Source organism: Mus musculus, chromosome 14, assembly GCF_000001635.26.
Source record: "Mus musculus strain C57BL/6J chromosome 14, GRCm38.p6 C57BL/6J".
NCBI lineage: Eukaryota > Metazoa > Chordata > Mammalia > Rodentia > Muridae > Mus > Mus musculus.
Genome location: NC_000080.6, coordinates 43,765,433 through 43,788,319, shown reverse-complemented (window position 1 = coordinate 43,788,319; position 22,887 = coordinate 43,765,433). Strand labels below are relative to the sequence as shown.

The 22,887-nt window shown below is 42.1% G+C and overlaps 2 long non-coding RNA genes across 2 annotated transcripts; one reads left to right on the top strand and one right to left on the bottom strand.

Moving 5' to 3' along the window:
* Positions 1-3,703: 3,703 nt before the first annotated feature.
* Positions 3,704-6,001, top strand: Gm8180. Its single transcript, XR_874565.1, has 3 exons — positions 3,704-3,735; positions 4,524-4,686; positions 5,973-6,001. It is a non-coding gene; the product is annotated as a predicted gene 8180 (long non-coding RNA).
* A 5,211-nt stretch (positions 6,002-11,212) lies between these two features.
* On the bottom strand, positions 11,213-21,950 carry Gm41139. The gene is made up of 3 exons (XR_001781250.1): positions 21,518-21,950; positions 12,722-12,885; positions 11,213-11,242 (listed from the first exon to the last, which is right to left on the bottom strand). It is a non-coding gene; the product is annotated as a predicted gene, 41139 (long non-coding RNA).
* Between the last annotated feature and the right edge of the window lie 937 nt (positions 21,951-22,887).

Here is a 22,887-nt window from a genome sequence, read left to right as displayed (position 1 = left end):
GCCAGAACTGGTTCACAAACAAACAATCAAAAAATGGTCACTTCCAGGAAGCTTAGATTTCTCTGCCACTCTTCCAAGTACTATGATACCTGCAAGAGTCCTGATATCCAGACAGACCCAGACTAGAGTCCACACTATACCAACCAGTACCAAATAGAGGCAGGTCAAATCCAGAGACCAGCCACATGTCAGAAGACGACTTTGGAAAACCATATCACCAATAATGTTCCATGTACATCACTGAAGAGGAAATGTTCCGCATGGTTGCTTATATGTCTGTGTACCAGAAAACAATCAGCAGGGAAAGGGAAAAAACCCTCTGAGGGAGGAGAGAAGACCCAACAGGTATAAACTTATTCCATTTTTGTCATGGATCAAAGAACTTTAAATCTGCTGTCAGAATCCTAAAGGTTCAGGGTTGCTTGATATTCCCAGCGTGGTGGAAATGGTTTCTATGCAGAGGATTATGAATGTGGGAGAATAAAAGTTGGAGTGTCTTGGACACTCTTCACACTTAAGAAATCTGAGTCCAAGAGTTACAAATCCAAGACCCTTACCTCAAGAGAGGGCTCCTATTAAGAAACAGATAGTGGGGCTGGAGAGATGGCTCAGAGGTTAAGAGCACTGACTGCTCTTCCGGAGGTCCTGAGTTCAATTATCAGCAACCACATCGTGGCTCAAAACCATGAGATCTGACCTCCTCTTCTGGAGTGTTTGAAGACAGCTACAATGTATTTACATATATAATAAATCTTTTTAAAAAACAGGATAGAACAAGAGCCCTTATTTTTGTTCAAAGTCTTAGAAGGCCACAAGCATTCCCTGCCTAGTGCTGCCTCTCAGCTGTGTCAGGGGCTCACCTGTAGAAATATTTATCTTCTATAAGTTCCTTGTACTTCTCTATGATATCACTTATTGACAGGGTCATTTTTCCCATATCCAACATTGTCTCATCATGTTGTGATTTAATAATAGTGAATTCATTGTTCATCCTGTGGTAGAGCATGGCCCAATATCAAATATTCCGCTGAACTAAGCAACCAAGTATCATGTGCAAAAAGGCTGTATCTGGAATTCCCAAGCAAATTGAATGCCACATCCTTGCTCCTTCAAATTGGGTCCTATTGGTACTGATTAAACTTATTATCTTGCCCAGAGGACAGCAGAGTCTGGGGACCAAATGAAGAGAGATGACCCTCAAGAGCTCCTTAGGTGAGCCTGAAGGAATACATTAGTTCTGTGAGAAGTTTCTAATAGACCTATCAAGATATTGATTCCTTTAAACTCAGACTGGTCCTCTTGTCTTAGAGATGTGGTGGCTACCACTATTCTAGTGAAAGAAGCAGAGATTTTCTCTCTGGGTCAGCATCTTATATTCACATCACCCCATGCAGTTGAGGTTTTCTTAAAGCAACACCACATTTCTGGCCATTCACAGCAAGGGTCAAAGTGCAACCCTTTGACAATACTGGAGTCTAGTTTGAAAAACCCACTGTCATCAACAGTGAAGTCTACTGACATTCTGGTGACATACTGTGAACATGCTGCCTGAGACTCTATAGTATAAACAAGGGGAAATAAGGGATGTAAAAATATCCAAAGGGTAGCTGAAACCAAAGGTTGGTGGTGGACACCAGAGGGAAGGATCACTCTGCCAAGAAATACTGGCAGGTTTCTGGAAACAAACCTTCACCAGACTACTTGACTGGTATTCACACTACTTTCTAAGATGCTCATAACAAGGTATTGTATAACTGGACTTAACAGCCAAGCTCAGTTCCTCTAAGCAATATGTCAGCTTTATAGTAAAATACATTTAATGACAGATACTTCTTCAAGAAGTGGGAACATATAAGGGGCCAAACTATGGTCAATTGTGGGAAACTGACTTCACGGATATATGTCCTGCTGGGGGAGGATAAGAGTCCATGCTTGTTTTTAATGAAAACTTCTATTAGTTTATCCACTAGTCTGAAACTTCTAAAAGAGTAGCTGAAAAGCTCTTCAAGGTACTTGACCAACAATTATACCACGCTCTCTGAATTCTGTCAAACTATAGTAGAGCACTCATAGCCAAAAGCTGTCAATAAACACTGAGTGATTTATGAATAGATGGGAACCTTCATGGCGCATGCAGACCTCAGAGTTCTGGTCTCATGCAAGTAAAGAACAGTTCCCTAAGGAAACACTACAAATCTCTCAGAAGAGTTCAGGGAAAGGTGGATGGGCCTCCTCATTACTTTGGGCCTATTGTACCCAATACAGGGAGGGATTCATCCCTATACTATTTTATTGGAATGCCTGCCCCATTGCTTTCCAGGTTCAGATATCATCAGCTAGCCAAAATATAACTATTTCTTTTTCATTAGCCATGTTCTCCAGTTCCCCATAAAGGCTCTTCATACGACTACCAGAGAGACAGAGTGGACTTCCTACTACCCCACCATCTCCCCAGACACCTTTGAGCCTTGTTGTAGTGATAATCCATAACCAAAGGTGGTAGCCAAAGACAACACAATCAATTTGAAAAGCCTTTGCATGATTTCTCCACTCTTACACCTGCGAGGTTAGGTGGCATTTTACCATGCACTCAGCACACCCAGGTCAAGAAGGCAGAAGGCACTGATGTCAATGCCAAAGAGAGCCCCTTCTGAAATTATGGATCCATTAAAATGGAGGTTTCACTGGACCCGAAGCCTTTTCATCCCCTATCCATGCAATTGAGTCTTAGGTATCTTATGAATACAGGATCATATTCCAACCCCCAAGAACTCAGGCCTAGAAATGGGAACACAAAAAGGTAGAAACTGGAGAAGTGAGAGATAATGGGACTACGAAGAAGCAATTCAATGTCCCTGTTGGCCTTTGTTCACAGATGCCTACTTTGTCTGGTTGTTTTGGAGATAGAGAGAATGTGGGATTTTAGCTTTTGAAGAAGGGACATAAACTTTAAAATTTGATGTTGCCCCTGTCCCTGACTTCTTCTATTGCCAAGTACAAGAGTGTTTTCATTGCAAAGAAATGGGGTTGTAAATCAGAGATTTCGTGAAAACCCATGGCTCACTATATTGAAACAATGTCTCCTCTCAAGGCAGTTGCACACTAACACATATACTCCAACTTGTGTAAAAGTAATGGTGCAGGAGTAGGTTTTTGGCCTCTGGGAAACAGAGACACCTGGGTAAATCGACCGTTTGTTACATGAATGGACGCAGAAGTAGATTAATATTGGAGAAGTATCTACCTTATAAAAGGACCCTAAGTAAGATAAGCTAGCCATGCCATGGCACTAACAAACTCTCCCCATTCAAAGCACTGGACTTGTAGTGAAGCAGAGAGAAATCTCTAGCTTTGGAAGGAGAAGTTGCCAAGAGGTATCCCCAGGGCCAAAAGAGAGACTCCAGGAAAGGGCACCTCAGAAACTGGTCAAGATTGGGCAAGCTGGTAAGCCGGTAGGCCATGGAAGTTCCAGGTGACATCATCAGTAGTCACTTCTCTGTATCCAAGAGAACCCTAGAATCTTCTGTGATGTCGCCAGTGTTGTGGTAACCAGAGTGGCTTGAGGGACATTCCTTCAGATACTCATGGGTTCCCAAGCAGGCATGTTGTCCATGCTCCTCAGGGTATTTCGGAGAGAGAATAGAATACACACAGACACCAGACCAAGGCAGAAGGAGGCCGGCCGCCCATCATGGTGGGAAAGGGCAAGAAACAACTGGTCATGGAGAAGGCACAGTGAGTCCTGGGCAAGGTTTGGGGAGCTACCTCGGGGATGTGGGCTTCAGCTGGTCCTTCCAGGAATAGGGATTATGATCTGGATCCTTCAGATTCCTCAGTGGAAGAACCAGAGTCAAGAGTGTCTGATGATTAGTTTTACAGACATCCTGGTATTGACAAGCCTGCAGTGGCTTTGCTGAGAGATCTTAATTTCCCACTGAATGGCAAATTATGCAAAGACCAAGCTGTGAGAATAGAAAAGTGTTGTTCTCAGGATAGAGTGTTCATGTACTTTATCTTAATATAGTTTCCTCCAGGTTACATGAGCATGTGATGCCAAGAACAGAGAGGGCTATTCCCCTGCCTATGAATCAAGGTCTCAGACACTTTGGTATTGAACACACACGATGTGTACTGATTCACAGTCTGGGTTCCTATAGTAGTGTACGAACTGTCATCATGCATTTGAAGAAGACTAGAAAAGTGTTGGCTAGTGTGCTAAGAGGTATGGATGTTGTTGTCAGATATGAGCTGACAATGCCCTCCATTTATTCTTGCCTGGTTCAGCTTATGCACTTCAGGGCTACAGCGATTACAATAGGAAGTCAGGCATATGTTTAGTGTTGGTGGTTGCGAACAGGGACCTAGCTGAGGAGCCCAGCTTGAAGATAGCTATGATGCACTATCAGGGAATCTCAGCGTCTCTAGATTTTCCTCTTCCTCAAGCTTCTGTGTGGGACAAAGCCCGGTTTCCCTTTCCCTGCCCTATTATCTCTACAAGGTTACTAATGTTTTTCTACCTACAGGGTCTGCTGGGGAGGCATCACCCCAAGCCCCCACCATCAATGAGTAGATGAAGAGACACGAGAGGTTGGAGAAGCTCAAAAGAGAGCTCCAGAACATAAAAAATGCCAGAGATGAACTTCAGGGAATCCTGGCCAACTACACTAACAAGGATTTAAATAACAGGTAGTCATTATGCCTAGTTCTTTGCTGACTATCTTGGGCCATCCCTGTTAAGCCCAGATTCCCTCATACCACAGGTGGCTACAACTCCAGGCTGTTTACATACCCAAATCAATTTTGCTGATTGGATTTTTGATGCAGAACTTCAAGTTCAGATAGGAGTGAGATGGGGTCACAGGCACTTTTGATTCCTCCAAATTAATTCAGAGCCTGTGGCATGAATCACAGTCTGGGGATGAAGGTAGTAATGTGTTAGCTCTCATCCTGCCATTTAAGAAGCTTACACAGGTGTTGCTTGGTGGGATTTGCTAGGTAATGTTTGTTTATAGCCAATCCTTTCCATAATTGACCAGGCTGTAATTTGGGTCCAATTGGTCCTGTCAACAGCTAGAGGGGCCTGTCACACATACTGCCTCTCAGTATGACTGGATTGGCTGCATTTCATAATGGCTTTCCTCAAATTTTGTTCATTATACTCTCAGATAAAGCCAAATCAATTTATTTATTTGGCATTCTGATTGAGTGTAAGTGTGTGTGTGTGTGTGTGTGTGTGTGTGTGTGTCTGTGTGTGTATCTGTGTCTGTGTTTGTGTGTGTGTGTAAAAGAGAGATAGACAGAGACAGACAATGAGAGAGATACTGAGTGCATGTGAGCTTGTGTGTGCATTTGTGGATATGTGTATTCCTGTGTGTGTGTGTGTGTGTGTGTTCCTGTGTTTGCAGCTTAAGATCTAGAGATTCTGTTATGTGATATATCCTTAGGTTGTGCCTGACTCCATTTCCAGGCAATAACAGTGAGGAAGCCAGGGAGGTTCATTTTGAGTAGCACAGGACTTGACCTCTCTGCTCACTGTGGATGCACATTGGAATCTCCTGGTGTGTTATAAAGGCTTTTCCCTATAGATATGATTATGTCCTTTGGGAGTTACTGTATCAATAGAGCCAAGGATTGGCAATTCCATGTCTAAAACCAGGAGGAAAATCATACAGATTTAACGTGGACTCAGGCCTGTGACACAGATTCCTGGAAAGTTCTGGGAGAACTAGTCTATTCTTTCAAACACCTTCAGGGAGCTGAAGCAGATCAGCACCCTGCCTTTAATTCCCTGGGCTTACTGGCCCAAGCTGAAGAATAATACCTTTAATAAGCACCAAGTGGAACCGGTAACAAGGAGCTAGGTTGAGTGGCATATATGGGGTGGGGTAGTGCATGATTCAGCTTGAATTGAAATGATCCTTGTATCCTCAGTTCACTGGACAATTTGTTCTTTGGGCCATGCCCTCCCACAGGATCAACTTTGAGACATTCATGCTTGAGATGCAACATGACCAGGTGATGACTGACCTGAAGAGAATGCCCCAGGACATCAGTGAGGCCTTGTCCAAGTGCAAGCAGTTGACTAAAGAAAATCAGTTCTACTGGTGAGTGACTAACAGGGTCATGACCCAAGACCTATGGAAAAGGATATGTCTGCCAATCCTTGTCTTTGAACGAAAGTGGGGACTCAGGTTCTATACTGTTAGTCTCTAAACAGGAAACCTGCCTCCTTCAAACAAGGCACTAAGATTTTAACATCTTGGATCATTTTGACCAATTGTGAAGAGACTGGGAAACGCCTCTACCCACTTCCTTTCCAACTAGGTATCCTCAAGATCAAAAAGGTTTCCACCATGATGGACATATCAATCACCCTTGGTCCTCTTTGGCTCTGAACATAGATTTATAGATGGGGTTTCCAGGAGAAACATAGAAAGATTCTGTGATGCTTGGGTCTCTTCACTCCTAGAGAATTTTGCCCCAGGTGGGTTTTTTTATACCACAGACTTATAAGCACATATAGAGCCCATGCTCTTTTCTGAGAGATACATGAGTCCCTGTTGCTGTCAGGGTTTTCAAAAGTACCTTGGGTCTTCTGGAAAGTGGCAGTCCTCTGGATTTGATCTCCCTCTATGGCCAATCTGGATACTTGTCTGGGGCTGCCTGGGGATCAGGGCCAATGATGAAGGAATGGTCTTTGGAGGAATGGGAGGAAGATGGATGCTTCCTGGATTCACCATGTTTTGTTTGTGGCTCAGCTGCAGGAACTGCCACCTCCTGATTGAATCTAACCTCATCCAGCACAAAGTCAGGATGTTGAGGAAGGAGAACAGACAGCTGCTAAGGGAGCAGATTGCATTGGAAGAATGCAACATAGAAACAAAAACACTATGTAAGGAAGGCATCCAGAAGATCAAAGACCACTATACTAAGCAGCAGCAGGTAGGATGAATGAAGCATCAGGGGCAGAATGCCCTAATGTGTGATCATAAACACAGTTAAGCCTATGTAACCATCCTGCACCTTATCCAGGCTCTCTCCTATGTCTCATCCAGTTTTACACTTCTGTGATCATTTCCAAGTCTTTCTGTGGACTTACCCTCTTTTGAAGAAATTGGATTTCTGCCATGCCCTCTCCTCCCCATCCTATTCGGCCATCTCTAGCTTGCCACTCTAGGCAGAGGAGATCCTGGACCCCTGAAGGCAACCCCTTGAGGCTCTATGGTATGGAGAGATGCCTCAGGATGCCACTTCCTGAATTATCTAGGAACCAGGTCCTCTGTTCTGCTCTATGGCAACTCATCCTGAGGGGCTTGGGCCTGCCCTGTCCTAGGACAGAAGGGCAGGCTCCAATTTTAGTGTGTGTGTGTGTGTGTGTGTGTGTGTGTGTGTGTGTGTGTGTGTGTCATGGCTTGGCTGAAAAGATGCAGCGTCCTTTCACTGTCTCCAAGATGAGGTATTAGCACAGGATTGCAGTACCTAAGGAGCCATAAGCATAGCAGGGCTATTGGTTTTTGTTTTTGTTTTTGTTTTTTTTTTTCCTTCATGAGTATCGCCTTTAGAGTTCAATGCTTACCCTTGGGAAGATTTGCATGAAGCACACTCTTGCTGATTACAGTATCCTTTCAGTGTGCATGAATTTCCTGTGAGATGGTTTCTCTGGGGATTCCAAGATATAGGGGTTCCCAAGGAGAGCCAAGGAAGGATTCAGCACTCCAGAAATAATAAGAGCCTTCACTTCAAAGTTTGCTAGGCTCCCTAGAAGGCCCCTATTAAATGTTAGATTCAGTCACTGATACACACTTATTTTCAATATCAAGTATTTAGACTATTGGAGAAATTGGTGTTTTACTTTAACTCCAGCACAGTGTGTAGTTCACAATCCATTGTCAAGCAATTTTTTACATTTGAGAAAAACATCCAGGCCCAGGTGCTCTCTTCCCCTTCTCCTATGGGGATACAGGAAAGATCTCAGATGAAAGGTCATACTGGATTTTCCTGTTGAGTAAAGTTGGTATTTGCTGGATCGATGACATGGCAAGATCTCACCAGGCTTTTTTTCTGTTCCCCGGTAGGTCTGAAATATTCTGCAGAAGCTCAAACAGATGAGAGACCAGGTCAAGATCTTGCTCAGACACAACTGTTCACCAGGAGCACTGGGTGTGCAAAGCAAATTAACCACCATTGCATCTAATCCTTGTAACCATGGCAATCTTGGGCTGCATTTTCTTCTTTTTTGGTTTGCTATGGGTAATGAGGTCTTTATTTTGTCTAGCCGCTGGTCCAGCAAGACTGCCTGTTTGGAAGGCTTCAGAGAAGTGCTGAGATACATAAAGATCTGCTCAGCATCCAGGAGGGCTCTGAGAATGCCAATTTTGGCTGGTCCTGTTGGGTCATCTAGAATTATATCATGGTGATCAGTCACGTGAATTTGAAAAACTTTGAGGTATCATCTGTAACATCTCTCATGCTCAGACTTGGAAGGCCTAGTCCACCAGCAGAACACCCACCCCAATGAGGCATGCCTATATTCATCCTGAACAGATTATTACCATCAGTGACTGCCTTTGCACTATTTCACCAAGGCCAGCAACAGGCTGTAGGTCTGTGCTGAACATCTGCAGCAAGAGAATGATGCTTAGCTTAATTATTTTGTTTGGTTTTAATAATGCTTAGCTTAATTATTTTGTTTGGTTTTGGTTAGAGTTTTGATTTCTTTGTGTCTTTGGTTTTCCTGTGTTTTCATTTGAAGTTTCATTATATATTCAATATCTTTTTGTTACTGTAATTTGCTTTTTTTGCTAAGTCTATATACTGTATATACTCCTCCCTCCCTCCTTCCCTCCCTCCCTCCCTCCCTCCCTCCCTCCCTCTCTCCCTCCCTCCCTCCCTCCTTTACCTTCTGTGATTACTTTGTTTAAATTTAAGATGTTATTGAATAAAATTAGTATATTGTTATGGATAAAACATCATCTCTAATTATTTCTATCATAAGGACAATCCTCATTCATGTGTGGTTCATACATAGTCCTGTAACACTAGAAGTTTTATCCCGTCCCGTGGGATTCAGTTATTCGTGGGCTCGAGGGGGACCGCAAACCTGGAAGGAAATGGGAATAAAAGAAAGAAGAGTCGGAGGACCAAGTAGATATGCCAACCTATCAAGGTCTCGTTTATTAGGCTGAGGTGCCTTCTTTTTAAAGCATACATCACGGGGAATATGGGAGGGGTCGAGGGAGAATTATACAAAGAACAAAGAAGTGGGCATCTGCTGAAATGGGGGCCGAAGTCAGGCGCCAGGCAGTGAGCACTCTGGATCTTATCTCTGGAACATCGATCCTCCTTGACAGCCTTGGGGGTCAGGCTGGGCTCAGGCGTAACTTATGTCCTTGGATGGCATGGGAACTCAGGAAGAGATAGGGAAGAGGGGACTATAATTCAGCTTTTACAGCCTCAGGTGCCAAGAAAGGAATAGGGAGGAAGGGGGTGATAACCAGCTCTTAGTACAAGGCCATTTGGCCTGTTAGGGAGATTGTGAAGGGCTCACTTTCTCACAGGATGGTCTCTGACAAAGTTTCATGCAGGAATGGGACTCTTCAAGTATCATGTTGTTTAGGCTTCATAAGTAGTACCCAGCCAGCCAGAGCTCCACAGAAAATTGAGATTTTTCATGTGGATAATGTGTCAAATTATGTGGATCCCAAAATCAGGATGAAAAAAGTATCCATGCTGTATCTCTATAGTCATAAATTTAGCTATAGTTATAATGTACTCTCCTGTGCATGACCACGTCGGACAAACAAATAGGATACACAACAGTATTTCTCTAATACATCCCAGGAAATAAAAATATTCACATTGAGTAATTAAAATCTTCTGAATTATAAATAAAGTAATTTGGATAAAAATGACCTTCAAAAGTCATTTCATAATAGAATGTTTGATACCTACCTCATAAAAATGTTTTAGGAAGGACTAGTAGATATGGCCTTGCTGGAGGAATTTTGGCACTGGAGGTTGGCATTGAGGTTTCAAAAGCTCATGCCAGTCCCTGCCTCTGTCTTTGTCACTATCTCTCTATCTCTGTTGATCTCATATTGTTTCTCTCTTTTTCTCTATATCTCAGTCTACACTCTCACTGTCTCTGTCTCTGCTTCTGTCTGTTTGTCTGTCTGTCTGTTTGTATCTATCTCTTTCCTCTGCCGCCTCTATATGTATCAGATGTAAGTTCATCTACTCCTCTAGTGTCATGATGTCTATATGCATGCCTGCCTGCCTCCTGCCATGTTCCCCACCTTGACAATCCTGGATCACCCTTTTATATTCTTGGCCAAACCCAATTGAATATTTTTTTTATATGTTATCCTGGTCATGGTGTGTCCTAGCAATAAAACAGTGAATAAGAAAGCAAAACAAACTCTTAATCAATGGAAAGATCAGCTACGAGATGGGAGAGGAACTTCACTAAGTGTACATATAACAGAGAGTTCATTTCTAGACAATCGGATGGTGTTAAAAACTAAACACCAGGAAACCTGCCTGTTAAACATTAAAACATTTTAAATTTAAACATTTCAAAATGTTCTATGGCTGTCCATGGTAGAGCACACCTGTAATCCCAGCAGTCAGAAGGCAGAGGCAAGAAGACCTGCATGAGCCTCTGGAAAGCCTGGTCTATGTACTAGATTCTGGGACAGCAGGGCTAAGTAGAGAGTCCCAGTCTCAAACACACTCCCTTCTTATGTTCTGTCAAACTGAACAGAATCTTCAAAAGAAGAGAAAGAAATGAATCATAGATATGTATTTAAATGTTTAATATCCTTCCTCATCAGAAAAATGCAAATTAAAATAGTTTTAACCTTGTATCTTACTGCAGTCAGAATGGCTATTACAAATAGACTAAATGACCACAACTCTTGGCATGAGTGTGGGGTAAGAGAGTATATATTCACATGTACAGTCATTATGAAAAACAGGAGAAATGTTCTGGAAAACATTGTTAGAGATAGATCTTCCATGAGAACCAGCTGTACTATTTGTGGTGGTTTGAATGAGAATATATTTGAATACTTGGTCAACAGGGTATAGCACTCTTTGATGGTATTCAGAGCTGTGGCCTTGTTGTGGGGGTGGGCTTTAAAGTTTCAAAAGCCCAGCTCAGGGCCAGCATCCCTGCTTCCTGCAGATCCAGATCCAGAACTCTCAGCTACTTCTCCAACACCATGTCTACCTCTGCATGATTCTGTCAAGACAAAAATGTACTAAAGTTCTGAAATGGTAAGCAGGCCCCCATTTAAATGCTCTCATTAAAAGGTCCATCATGGTCCTGGTGTCTCTTTCTAGCAAGAGAACACAGACACTCACACTATTCCAGGGCATATAGCCAAAGGCATTATCCTAAGACAGAGACCTGGGTGTGCTCATGTTCCCTCCTGCTTTATTCACAATAGTCAGGACATCAAAACAACCCAGATGTAATATAACTGATGAAAGGATAATGAATATATGGTTCATATACACAATGGTAATGAACTATGACAATATAAATGAAATTTACAGGTTAATGGATGGAGACATGAATAATCTTTCTGAGTGATATATCCCACACCCAAAAAGACAAATACCTCATGATGTGTCTTATGTGGATGGTAACATTGAATGTCTAGAGATGTGCATTTAAACTGCAGTATCCATAGAAGGTAATGCACTAGTGTTCAGTTATAGGAGCATATTTCAAGAAAATAATAGAACACATAATTTGTGAAGGAGAAAAAGGAAAACAGTAGGACAGAGTGAAGTAAATGTCTTGGGAGATTGCAGAGGAGTGTGGTGGCTTGAATATGGGAGTGGTACTTTTAGGAGTTGTGGCCTTGTTAGAAACAGTGAGTCAGTGTGGAGGGTAGGCATTGAGACCCGCATACTAAACATATGTCCTGGTGTCTCCTCACATCAATAAATCTCAGACTAACACCTGGGACAGTAGACTACCATGTCCAGAATTTGGTAAAGTTGAGTGGGTTGGAAGTCCCAGACCCACAGTAGATGGCAAAAGTGTCACCTGCTTCCTACCAGGCCTCTTTCATGGGACCAAAATCTCTACATAGGAACATGGCCTGTGGTTATTTAGAAGAGAATAGGGTTCTCCCTGCTAATGAGGTAATAGAAGATGGTAGGGTTCAGTCAATAAGCTTCCCTTCCTGGACATTCCTTCCTCAGAAGTTACTTAACTTCTAGTCTAACTTAAGACATGTTATGCTTTCATTTCCATGAAAAAACAATCAATAAACAGTTTACAACCAAGGACTGTCTCTCTCATCAAACCAACTGTGGGTTACATGGAGAAAAAGCCTTTGCCTACAGAGCCTTGCTATCTAAGTCTCCAACAGAAGGCCTCTCAATACTCCTGGGATAGTCACCTCTGAGCTAATCCAGAATTCCCCATTCCCTGATTTCAGGGCAAGTTCTCAGCCTGCTGGCCTCCTCCATGCTCAGGTCCTCTGAGACTTCTAGCAGTGCCTGCATGTCCAAGATTCTGAGAACCCCTTGCCCAGTTATCCTTGCAGGCCAGCAGGGTCAAACCTGCTGTGAACTCTCTGCAACACGGCACTGTCTGGATGTCCAGGATTTTGTGGGTCCCTGTCCCCAAACTCCTAAACATAGGCCTGTGGAATTCAGAACAATATACTACCCAATGAAAAGCCCAGGACCAAGTTTGGGTTACCTTGTTTGAGGTTGCTCATCATTGAGTCTCATACATACTCCCCAATCATTAAAGACTGCTGCCATTGCTCTTCCTTCCTTTCTGGAAGTCAAGGGTAAAACCACATTGCTGAAGAAGATGGTATCTGGCACAGGCATCAATTCAGGCATCTATCTCATTATTTTCTGTGTGTTGAGAACATATTTATTACTCTTTTGCAGTTACTTGGAGATATTTGGCCCATTACAACCCACCAAATTTCTATAGACGTGGTAGTCCCTTGGTAGCGGAGATTGCAACTCCCTGTCCCCCATAACCCTCCCAAATCTGTCTTAAGATCTGGCAACTGTTATTCTAATTTCAGCTTCTCTAAGTGGGCTAAACTGAAGAGGGAGCCGAGGGCCTCAAGCAGCAAAAACTACGGGAGAATACACTATACTTCACCACAACACACTGCACCACACCACACTACAGTATACTTACACTAGAGAACCCCCAGTCCTCCTGTTTCTCTGAGATCAACTTTCTTTCTTAGCCCTTTCTCAGCCTTCCTGCATGGATTATCTGCTCAAACAAGGTGAATGTAATAAAAGAAAGTGAACATTTTCTACTTTCATAATCCACATTGAAATTTGCTGTGAACTCTCTGCAGAGTTCATGACCACCAGGAACACCTGGCCTCCCTTCTCCCCATTTTCACTTACTGGGTTCCCTCTCAATTTTTTCTGTTCTCTTTCTAATCTGAGGATACAGCCTTGGATACTCAGATTTCGGGTACTTTGTCCTTTCCTTCAGACCTCTGTATTTGCTGTGTCTCCCCTTAGGACTCTGTGCATCAGGCTCAGTAGAGCTGTTTCTAACTCTGCATCAGCAGATACCCACAAGAGCTTCTAGCCCTCAGACAGGTGGTTCTTCAAAGCTTTAGAGAAGAGATGTGACTCTGAAGAACACCCTAACTGCTGCAGATGGATGGCTGCTGAACAAACTCCATGACTAGTTGTCCCAGGAGGGTTTTGGGACTCCTCCAAATCTGGCTGCACTGCAGCTTCTCCTAGAATTCAATGTGGATGCCTTACAGGTTAAGAGGATCAGTCAAGTACCAACAAGGTGGCCACATGGACGCATCCAGAAAGGCATGGTACAGGAGAAGCTGAGAGTCTTACATGGTCATGTGAAAGCTGCTAATAGAACATTAATGTCCAGGCAGCTAGGGTGAGGGTTTTGACCACACACACAGTGTCCCATATACTCTAACCTGGCCACTCCTTCTTATATTGCCACTCAGTGGGCTGAGCATATAAAAACCATAGCAATTATTGATGCAAAAATACTCAATAACTTCTTGGAAACTCTTTCTAATAACAGATGCAAATGATCACTCACCATGATCCAATATGCATCATGTATAGGATGTAAGAATGATTCAATGTTTTGGAATTCATTAAAGTAATATACTATGTAATAAATTTAAGAAATTATTACTTGATCATCTCATTAGATGCTGTATCATCCCACGGATGCAGGAATGATTCAATATATGGACATCCATCAATGTAATCCACTATATAAAATAACTTAAAATATATTGGATAATCTCATCAGATGCTGAAAAAGTGTTTGACAAAATACAATATAACTTCAAGATGAATGCATTGGAGGAATCAGAAAGCCATGGTCTATATCTGAATATAGAACGAGCAAAATAGAGCAATCCAGTTGCCAACATCAAAATATATGGAGAAAAGTTTGAAGCCATCCCATTAAAATCAGAGACAAGGAAAGACTTCACCCTCTTCCCCTATGTATTCAACATAGTCCTTGACATTTTAGCCAGAGCAATCAGGCAAAAATGCAGATTAAAGTGATACAAATTGGAAGGGAGGAATTCAAGACACTACAATTTGAGGAGTATGGGATATTACACATAAGTGAGCTCAAAAAAAAAAAAATCCAGGAGAGAACTCCTACAGCTGATAAACCACTTCAGCAAAGTCAATGGATACAAAATTAACTCAAACAATCCAGGAACTTTCCTCTACTCAAAGGATAATTATACTGAGGAAGAGATTTTTTAAAACTACATTCTTCACAATAGTCACAAACAATATCTTGGTGTGACTCGAACAAAGCAAGGGAAAGATCTGAATGACAAGAACATTAAGTCTCTGAACAAAGAAATCAAAGAAGACCGTAGAAGATGGAAAAATATCCCATGGTCATTGATGAGCAGGATTAATATACTGAAAAAGGTCCATCTTGCCAAAAGCAATCTACAGATTCAATGCAATCCCCATCACAATTCCAACTCATTCCTTCACAGAAATAGAAAAAGAAATGTTCAAATTTATCTGGAATAACATAAATCCCAGTATAGCAAAAACTATTCCTAACAATAAAAGAAAGGCTCAGGAAATCACCATCCCTGATCTCCAAATATACCACAGGGCAATAGTGATAAAAATGTCATGTTTCTGGTATAGAGAGACAAGTAGACCGATGGAATCGAATTGAAGACCTAGAAATGAACCTGCACTCAAATGGTCACTTGATCTTTGTCAAAGGAGCCAAAACCATCCAGTGGATAAAAGACAGCATTTTCAACAATTGGTGCTTTTTCAACTGGCATTCTGCATATAGAAGAATGCAAATTGATGTATTCTTATCTCCTTGTACAAAGCTCTAGTCTAAGTCACTCAAGGACCTCCACATAAAACAAGATACATTGAATCTAATACAAGAGAGAGCAGTAAAGAACCTCACACACATTGTCACAGGGGAAATGTTCCTGTACAGGACACGAATGACTCATGCTGTAGGACCAAAAACATTGTCAAATGGGATCCCATAAAATTGAAAAGTTTTGTAAGTCAAAGGATGCTGTCAAAAGGACAAAATTGCACACACATATTTGGAAAACTTCTGAACCAACCCTAAGTCTGATAGAGGGCTAATATCCAAAATATACAAAGAACTCAAGAAGTTACACTCCAGAGATCCTAATAACCCTATTAAAGAATGGGGTACAGAGCTAAACAGAAAATTCTCAACTGAGGAATCTTGAATGGCTGAGATGTACTTAAGAAATGTTGAACATCTTTAGTCATCAGAGAAATGCAAATCAAGATGACTCTAAGTTTCCACTTCACACTTATTGCAATGCTACTTCATAAATGTAACTGTTGGTATTTGGTGTCTCTTGAAATGCTATGCATGCAGGCAAACATGAGACCGAGCAAGTGGACCTAGATTGTGAAGTTAGGACAAGGACCGAAGGAACAGAAGGGGCTTGCAACCCCATAAGGAGAACAACAAAATCAACCAAACAGAGCCTCGCAAAACTCACATGCACTAAACCACCAAGCACATAGTACATGAGGGGATATCCAGAGTTCCAGCTGGATACCTAGCAGAGGAATGCCTTATCTGGCATCAATAGGAGGGAGTGCCCTTGGTCCTGTACAGGCATGATGATCCAGGGTTGGGCAATGGTAGGGCACAGAGGCAGGAGTGTTTGGACAAGGGGTTATAGGAGCACCCTCATACGTAGAGGCAACGCTAGAAGTAGATGGTATAGGGATTTTGGAGGGGGAACTGAAAAGGAGGATAACATTTGGGATGGAAATACATAAGAAAATCAATAAAGAAAAAGTAAAAATAAAGGTATAAAAATCACAAATGGGGCAACCCTGGAGAAGGACAACTTACAAAAAACATCAGGGTCTACAGATGCAAGCCTCACCAACAGAACATAGAAAAGAGAATCACAGGCAAAGGAAATATCATAGATGATATTAATAGATGATATTAAAAAGTTACTCAAAGAATATACACAGTAAAAAATTCCTAACTCAAATCATCTAGCAAGTGCAGGACACAATAAAAAGAACAAAACTAAGAATAATGGAAAAAGAAGTGGGTGAGGGATAACAGTTCAAAGACCCAGAAAACATCTTCAACAATATGATTTTTAAAAGTCCTTAACCTAAAGACAGAGATGGCCTTAAATTTACAAGAAACCTACAACACACCAAATCATTTGGACCAATACAGAAAATCATCCTATCACATATTAAACAAAAGTATAAATGTACAGAATAAAGAAAGAAAATATTACAAGCTCTAAGGAAAGAAAGTCAAGTAACATACAAAAAAAGACCTATGAGAATTTCATCAGACTTGTCAACATAAATGGTAATATCTAAAAGATCTTGGACAAATGTCTTTCAGACTCTAAGAGAACACAAAAGTCAGCCTTGGCTACTATACTCAGAAAATTCTTTATGACCATAGTTGGATAAAATAAGATATTCTGCGACAAAAACAAACTCAAACAATATCTTTCCACTAATTCAGCACTACAGAGGATACTAGAAGCAAAATTCCAACAGATTGAGTGTAATTATACCCAAGAAAACACAAGAAATGAATAATCTCACAAGACCCCAAAGAAAGGGAAAAGCATGTTGTCTCCATTCCCTGCCCTATTATCTCTACGAGTTTACTAGTGTTGGTCAACCTACATGGTCTGTTGGAAAGGCATCACCCCAAGCCTCCACCACCAATAAGCAGGATCAGAGAATGAAGAGCATGGAGACGCTCAAAGGGATCTCCAGAAGATCAAAAATGAGAGAGACAACTCCAGGGAATCCTAGCCAATTACACTAACAAGGATTTGAACAACAGGGAGTCATTATGCCCAGTTCTTTGCTGACTGTCTTGGGCCCTCTCTGTTAACCTCAGATTCCCTCATATCACAGGAGGCTACAACACCAGCCTGTCCACACATCCAAATTCATTTTGCTGAATGGATTTTCGACACAGAACTTCAAGTTCAGATAGTCGTGAAATGGGACTCAGGAAATTTGATTTCTCCAAAGATAAATCAGAGCCTGTGGTATGAATTACAGTCTGGGCATAAGGGTTGTAGTGTATGAGCCCTAATCCTGCATTGTAAAAATCCTATACAGGTATAAGTTTTGGAGAGATGCAAAGTACACTGTGTTTATGGCCAATCATGTTTGCAGTTGGCCTGGAAGTAATTTGGGTTCAACTGGTCCTGTCAACAGCTGGAGGGGCCTGGTCCCACATACTGTCTCCTAGTATAACTGGATTGGCTATAGTTCATCACTGCTTTTATCACATTTTATTCACTATACTATTAGATAATGTGTGTTCATTTGGCATTCTGATTGTGTTTGAATATGAGGGGGGTGTCAGTGTGTGTGTGTTCCACTTAAGAGCTGGAGTGTCTGTATAGTATGCTGGGGCCTGGGATTTTGCTTGACACAGTTTCCAGCCAAAAATAGTGAAGACAGAGGGAGCCTCACTTTGAGGAGCACAGCATATGAGCTCTGAGCTCACCTTAGGTGCACACTGGAAATGCAGTATCCTGTAGATACTGATATGTCCTTTGGGAGTTTATGTAGCAACAGAAGCAAGGATTGACAATTACTCGTCTACAAACAGATGTGTCATCACAGGTTTTAGGTGGATCCAGGACTACGGCACAGGTTCCTGGAAAATTCTTGGAGAGCTAGTCTATTTCATGCCCCATCAGGGAGATAAAGTAGGTCAAATCCCTGCCTTTACTTCCCTGCCCCTACTGACCCCAGGCAAAGATTAATAAGTTTGATAAGCTCCAAGTGGAACTGGTAACATGGAGCAATGTCGTGGCATATATGTGTTGGGGTAGTCCACGATTCAGCTTGAATTAACATGATCCTTGTATCCTTAGTTCATGGGATTATTTGTTCATTGGGCCATGTCCTCCCACAGAATCAAAATTAAGACATTCATGCTCAAGATGCAACATTACCAGGTGATGACTGACCTGAAGAGAATGCCCCAGGACATCAGTGAGGCCTTGTTCAAGTGCAAGGAGTTGACTAAAGAAAATCAATTCTACTGTTGAGTGACTAACAGGGTCGTGATTCAAGCACTAGGCACAGGATATGTCTGCCCATTCTCTTCTTTCAACCAAAGTAGGGGCTCAGTTTATATACTGTTTGCCTCTAAACGAGAAGCCTGGCTCCTTCAAAGCAAGGCTCTAGGATTTTTACCTCTTAAAGGCATTTTGGCCAAGTGTGAAGAGTCTGTGAGCAACTCAAATCATTGTCCTTTCCAACAAAGTATATTTGAATGTAGATACATAGATAAGGTTTCCATGGGACACCTAGAAATACTGTATGTTGGGTGGGTCTCTTCTCTTCTCCTAGAGAAGGTCTGCCTTCTACCTACAGGTGATTTTTAAATAACATGGACATATAACCACACATGTGTTCCAGGTCCTCTTGAGAGATACTTAAGTCCCTGTTAGTGTCACAGTTTACAGATATACCAGGGTTCTGAAATATGGCTGTCCTCTGGATTTGACCTCTCTCAATGTGATGCTCCATGGCCAATCTGGACAGTTGTCTGGGGCTGTCTGGGCACCAGGGCCCATTGTGGCAGGGATGGTCCTTGGAGGAGTGGGAGGAAGATGGATGCTGACTTGTGTAATCATTTGTTTGTTTGTGACTCGGCATTGGGCAGTGCTACCTCCAGAGTGAATCTAACCATCTCCAGCACAAAGTCAGGATGTTGTGGAAGGAGAACAGACAGTTGCTAGAGGAGCAGATTGCATCAGAAGAATGCTCCAATGAATCAAAGAGGCTATGTAAAGAAGGCAGTCTGAAGACCAATGACCTACCTGCAGCAGCAGGTAGGGTGCATAAATCATGAGGAGCAGGTTGCAGTCATGTCTAACCTTAAACAGAGTCAAGCCTAAGCAACCATCCTGTACCTTATCCATGCTCTCTCCTATGTCTCATCCAGTTGTTCATTTCTGTGATCATTTCCAAGACTTTATGTGCAGTTATCCTCCTTCAAGAAACTACATATTTGGGAAGTAAACAATCCTGCTCAACTAAAAGCTGCATTTCCTTATAATAGATAGGTTGAACACATAGTACACAAGTACATGCCAGTATGCTAAATGAGTTCCATGTGCTTGCCTCCATTGTAGTAGCACAGAATGTTGATTGATGAAGTCAGAGCTTTAGCTCATTTGCTTCTGAGGGGTCATGTGAGATCACAGGCAGTACAAAATTTGCAAGTATTAGATCACAGTGTAATTGCCATATGAGAGGAAATCATTGCCTTTTGTGTGTGGGGGTGGGTGGGGGGGCTTTTATGCTTTCTCTCCCCTTTCCCTGCCTTGCAAGATTGTCTCATCACTCTGCCTACATCTTGGCTCACACTGAAAGTGCCTGAGCAGGTACTTGTCAGGACTGTTTTCTCTCAGTGTTGCTAGAGTTCTTTCCTAGAGCTTATATTTTGGAGCTGACAGGGATGTGAGAAAGGCTTCTCTCAGCCTGAGTTTTGGTGTGAGAGATGTGAGGCTTCAAGAATGAAATTTCACTAACACTCTCAACCTAGTCTAAGAAATGTGCCCCCTAAGAAATGTTAGTGCCCAAGGGATGGATAGCAGAGTCCTGTGTCTCACATTTAACATAAGCCTTCCATAGTCCCCATTCAACTGTTTCTCTACCATCCATTGTTATCTCCTCATAGTTTTCTACTCACTTATGATTTTTGGACAGAGATAGCAACAGGTATATATATATATATATATATATATATATATATATATATATATATATATATAGAGAGAGAGAGAGAGAGAGAGAGAGAGAGAAACAGAGACAGAGAGAGAGACAGAGAGAGAGACAGAGAGAGAGAGTATGTGTTTGTGCGTGGCATAAGCATGTGTGTACCAATATGTATATTGGTGGGTGTGTTGAAAGTCCAGTTATTTATGTAAGGTTTTGTTCAGTTTTTCTTTTTTGTTTTATTTGTTTGTTTGTTTATTGGGACAGCAGGTTTTTGTTTGTTTGTTTTTTATTCAGCCTTTCTGTAACATATTCCCTGGAAACCAGGTCTGTCACTCAACCTGAGACTTCCTGTTTGGTTTAAGCCTTCTGACCAGCATCTGTGAATCTTCTGTCACCTCCCAGGCAGAGATCTTTGTAGGGTTTGGTCTCAATTAATTGTTAGGAGGTTCAATTGCTCATAGCTAGGAAGATCATGGTGTTATTTTCTATGATTTTATACAAACATTTTAGTGTTTTGGAATTTTTTTTGTTTGTTTATTTTTGTAACTGCCAATTCATTAACAAGGAGGAAGACAATGCTGTCTGCTTCAGGTGTCAGATACACAACTTGACTCACTGTGCCTTCTCATGAGTTTTATCTCATCATGATGGAAACTTCAGAAAGTGGTAGTAGGGAGGGGGTAGACCAGAGGTGGTCTTAACCAAGATACCTGGGCTACATGTTATCCACAGTGGAGTGTTTCAACAATTAATGCCTTTCTTAACTAAGAGAAACCATGTTGCCAACACTTAAAAGTGAATGAAAACATAGATAGTCCAGCCCACCATTTCCAAATCTTACCATGTGACCTCAGATTCCCCTTCCCAGTCCTTCCCTCATTCATTACAACTTCCAGACCCTGGGTTTGGAGGCCCACCAATGTGAGAAAAAACCGCAAAGCAGGCATGGTACCCTTGGAATACGAGTATGATATGGGGCACAAAGGGAGTGCTCAATAACAGCTAGCTAAAGAAATGAGACAAAACGGGGCTCCAAGGATCTCGATGTTTCTATTGAAAGAACACTTAGGAACCTAAAACAACAGCCTATCCTTCTAAGATGGGAGTGTGGGGCTCTTGGAGGTCAGGTCGCAGGAGTCCAGGCACCCCAGAGTCACAAAAGATGGTTCCCTGGCCTGGTGGGAAAGCATTGGTGTTGGTTGAGGGACCACAGAAGCCAACTTACCTGGATTATCATGGCTCTCCATCCTAAACCTAAACCTGGTCCTCAGACTCCAGTGGCCCTGGGATCAAGCTTCTTCGTGAAGTTCTACTTCTGTGTCTGTCTTCTGCTGCAGGGCCTTCACAAAGCACTCTTTCTCTTGCCTGTCTCGTGGATGCTGGCAGGGATCACTGGAGATACTCAGACCCCTATGTCAGGAGGTGAGGACACCAAGCCAGATGTGACCTTCGTGGCCACTTCCAATCCAGCCACATGCTCTTGTCCCTCTCCCAGTTGGTCACTGCTAACTTTCCTTTCTAGGCAGAGGAGTTCCTGGACCCCTGACAGCAACCCCTTCCAGCTCTATGGTATGGAGAGGTGACTCAGGATGTCACTTCCGGAATTATCTAGGAACCAGGTCCTCCGATCTTCTCTATGGCAGCTATCTCAGAGCAGAGCTTCCAATACACTCCTAGGACAGAAGGACAGTCTCCAGTTTTATTGTTTTCTAATTAAACTCTTTAGTAATAAAAAGGTAAACATGTTAAGCATTTTAAAAATAAAACTTAGACTCCCTTGCCTTCATTGCACTAAGATAAACCCCTGGAATCTAATGAGTGTCTTACTGGCTTCACCGAGTGGATTCATGGAATCCTACACTGCATCCCTTTGCTGACGTTGTTTTGCTGAGTGTATCATAGACATAACTTTGCTTCTGTACAGATTCCCTCTCATTGTTTTGCAGAGTGCTGCATTTCAGAAAAATCAAGGCATGTTAATTCACTAACCTCTTTTTGGCTGACATTATTAACTTGTGTGTGTGTGCGCACGCGCACAACTGTGTTTTTAAATTGGGTATTTTCTTTACTCACATTATCCTGTTTCCTAGTTTCCCCTCATAAAAAAACCCTCCCCCAATTCCCTTTCCACTCCCCTTCTTACCAACCTACCCACTCCTGCTTCCTGGTCCTGCATTATATCGCATGAACTGTAATGTGTTGAATTGCAGCTACTGGATAATATCTATGGCTAACTGTTTTTATTAGTGCTAGAGAGTCTTATGAGAAGTAGCTGAGCTAGGTTAGAGAGCAGAGTATATTTCAACTTGGAGCTTGCTGGAGGATGTTCTTTTGAACCCTCTTTTTTACAACCTTGAATCTTGTGTGGACCCACTTGTGTGTGCAGAGGACCCATTTGTCTGTTTTATATCATACTTGTAGAAGCAGCAAATATCTGCATGGAAAAAGTTCCTGACAAGGAAATCAGCACAGGCCCAGGCAGCACAAGTTGGGTTAATTTAAGAATTGATTACACATCTCAGGTCTCAATACTTCCTCAGTTGTCAGGAAATGTGCTGTAATATAGCAGTGTTTTTATTGGTGTGTGTGTGTTTG